Genomic DNA, 3,701 nt, shown 5'->3' with positions numbered 1-3,701 from the left:
TTGGTGAGCTGACAGGCCTTACAATTTTTAACAATATTTTCAATAAGTTGATCTCCTTGTCTAATTTTCACTTTGGAGTGTCGGAGCAAGTCCTGCATTCTTCGGGTTCCCATGTGAGAAGCTTGGTGGATTCTCTTAAGGATCCCTTTACCCAGCCCTTGTGGCAAGATAAGTTTCCCTTCACAAGTTTTCCACCAGTCATTGTTTCCTTCTCTGTCCAGGGTTTTGTGTGCCATGGGAATTTTCTTTATCCACTCCAAGTCTTCTTGGGAATACTGGGGCACAGGAGGCAAAGCTCGTGGCCCTGGGTCTACTACAGCCAATACTTCTGCTCTGGGCTGGAGGGCTGCTTCCTTGGCTGCCTGGTCGGCCAAATTATTCCCTCTAGTCACTGAATCAACTCCCTTTTTTAAAAAAAATTTATTTGTTTATTAATTGAACACAAATTTTTTGACAAGGTGTTGTGCAAAAAGGGTACAGTTACATAGTAGGGCAGTGTGTACATGTCTTGTGATATCTTACGTCCTGTTTTTCTATCTCTTCTCTAGGTCAGGTAGACATATATACAATATACAATGTATCAAGAACATATACAGTAGCCACATGGCCACACCCAAGAAAGTTCGCCTAGGGCTTTAAGTGTAATGTCAATATTAGACCATATGTCGACAGTAGTCTTATATGAACATACATACCTAGCTTTTGAGCTATTGTATTCCCCTGAGAGGTCAATTTTTGACCTTTATATGTTGAGTAATTGTTTGGTTTTAGTTACATAATGTTGGGTCGCTGACCCAATCCTGTGGGGAATACTATTTGACAAGCAGTTTTTGTTTCACAGACTTGGTCTCTACTGTCTCTCCGTCTCCCTTTGTTAACAGTCATATATCAGGGAGATTATGCCCCTTTGTTTTCTGTGTTCTAGGCTTGTGTCGCTCAACATTATTTGTTCGAGTTCTGACCATTTCTCTGCAAATAACAATATTTCACCATTCCTAATCGCTATGTAGTATTCCATTGTGTATAAGTACTATATTTTTTGGATCCATTCATCTGTGGAGACGCATCTGGGTTGTTTCCATATTTTGGCTATTGTGAATTGTGCAGCAATAAACATGGAAGTACAAATGTCTTTTTGATATCTTGGGGTTTGCTGTTTAGGATGGATGCCTAGGAGTGGTATGGCTGGGTCATAGGGTAGGTCTATATTGAGCTTTTTGAGAAACCGCCATACTGTTCTCCAAAGTGGTTGTACTAATTTGCACTCCCACCAACAATGGAGAAGGGTTCCTCTTTCCCCACAGCCCCTCCAGCATTTGTTGTTTCCTGAGTTCAGAGTATAGGCCATTCTAACTGGGGTGAGGTGGTATCTCAGGGTTGTTTTTATTTGCATTTCCTTTACTAGCAGGGATGTTGAGCATTTCCTCATGTGTTTCTTTGCCATTTTTATATCTTCTCTTGTGAAGTCTCTCTTTAGCAACTTTGCCCATTTCCTAATAGGTTTATTGGGCTTGGAGGGGCTTAGTTTTTTTAGTTCTCTGTAGATGACAGATATTAGGCCTTTGTCTGTTGCTGTGCTGGTAAAGATCCTTTCCCATATCGTTGGCTGTCTTTCTATTTTGGTGGCTATGTCCTTAGCTGTGCAGAAACTTTTTAATTTGTAGTAGTCCCATTTGTTGAGTCTTTCCCCTATTTGTTGTGCCCCTGGAACTATATTCAGGAAGTTCCTTCCTGTGCCTATAAGTTCTAGCATCTTTCCTACTCTGTCCTTCAGTAGTTTCAAGGATTCAGGTCTGATATTGTGGTCCATGATCCATTTTGAGTTGATCTTGATGCATGGTGATAGGCGTGGATCTACTTTGAGTTTTCTGCATATGGCTGCCCAGTTCTCCCAGCACCAGTAGTTGAAGAGGCTATGTTTATTCCATTGTATGTCTTTAGCTCCTTTGTCGAATATCAGCTGACTGTAAGAATGCGGCTTTATTTCTGGGTCTTCAATTCTATTCCATTGGTCTTCCGATCTGTTTTTATACCAATACCAGGCTCTTTTTTTTTTTTTTATGATGGCCCTGTAGTAGAGCTTGAAGTCTGGTATTGTGATACCTCCTGCACTGCTTTTTTTGCCTAGATTGCTTTGGCTATTCTAGGATTTTTGCTTTTCCATATGAATTTATGGATTGCTTTCTCTATTTCAGTGAAGAATGTGGCTGGGATTTTGATAGGTATTGCATTGAATTTGTATAACAATTTGGGCAATATGGCCATTTTCATTATATTGATTCTGCCTACCCATGAGCATGGGAGGTCTTTCCATCTCCTTGTGTCTTCTTTGATTTTCCTTATTAGATTTTTATAGTTTTCATTAAATAGGTCCGTCATGTCCTTGGTTAAGTTGATCCCTAGGTACTTTATTCGTTGTTTTTTTTTTAAGTTTTTATTATAAAACTGATGTACATAGAGGTTACAGTTTCATATGTTAGGCATTGGATACATTTTTTTTTTTTTTGGGCCAGTCCTGGGGCTTGGACTCAGGGCCTGAGCACTGTCCCTGGCTTCTTCTTGCTCAAGGCTAGCACTCTGCCACTTGAGCCACAGCGCCACTTCTGGCCATTTTCTGTATATGTGGTGCTGGGGAATCGAACCTAGGGCTTCATGTATACAAGGCAAGCACTCTAGCCACTAGGCCATATCCCCAGCCCCATTGGATACATTTCTTGTACTGTTTGTTACTTTGTCCCTCAAACACCCCTCCCTCCCCCCCTTCCCCTCCCCCCCACCCCGGGAGGTGTTCAGTTCACTTACACCAAACAGTTTTGCAAGTATTGCTTTTGTAGTTGTTTCTCTTTTTTTACCCTGTGTCTCTCAAATTTGGTATTCCCTTTTGGCTACTGTAAATGGAATTGTTTCCATAATTTCCTTTTTGTTTATATATTGCTGGTGTACAGAAAAGCTGCTGACTTTTGTGGATTGATTTTGTATCCTGCTACTTTGCCAAATTGGTTTATTAGGTGTAGGAGTTTGGGTACTGAGTTTTTTGGGTCCTTTAGATATAAGATCATGTCATCTGCGAATAGGGATAACTTGATTTCTTCCTTGCCGATGTGAATCCCTTTGATGTCCTCCTCTTGCCTTATTGCTATGGCTAGGGATTCCAGCACTATGTTGAAAAGAAGTGGGGAGAGTGGGCATGCTTGTCTTGTTCCTGAGTTTAGGGGGAATTATTTAAGTTTCTCTACATTTAATATATTAGCAGTTGGTCTGTTGTATATGGCTTTTGTTGTTTTGAGGAATGTTCCATCTATTCCTGTTCTCTCCAAAGCTTTTAATAGGTATGGATGTTGTATTTTGTCAAAGGCTTTTTGGGCATCGACTGAGATAACAATGTAATTCTTAATTTTAGTTCTGTTTATGTGTTGAATTACGTTGATTGATTTACAGATGTTGAACCATCCTTATGACTGTGGGATGAAGCCTACTTGGTCATGATGTATAATTTTCTTGATCAGTTTCTGGATCCTGTTAGCTAATATTTTATTGAGGAGTTTTGCGTCTGTGTTCATTAGTGATATTGGTCTGTAGTTCTCTTTTTTTTGTTGGGTCTTTCCTGGTTTGGGAATGAGTATGATATTAGCTTCGTAGAATGAGTTTGGGATTTCTCCCTCTGTTTCTATTTCGCAGAAGAGTTTGAGGAGTATTGGTAT

This window comes from Perognathus longimembris, chromosome 5 (genome assembly GCF_023159225.1).
Source record: "Perognathus longimembris pacificus isolate PPM17 chromosome 5, ASM2315922v1, whole genome shotgun sequence".
NCBI lineage: Eukaryota > Metazoa > Chordata > Mammalia > Rodentia > Heteromyidae > Perognathus > Perognathus longimembris.
Note: the sequence above shows the minus strand (reverse complement) of the source record.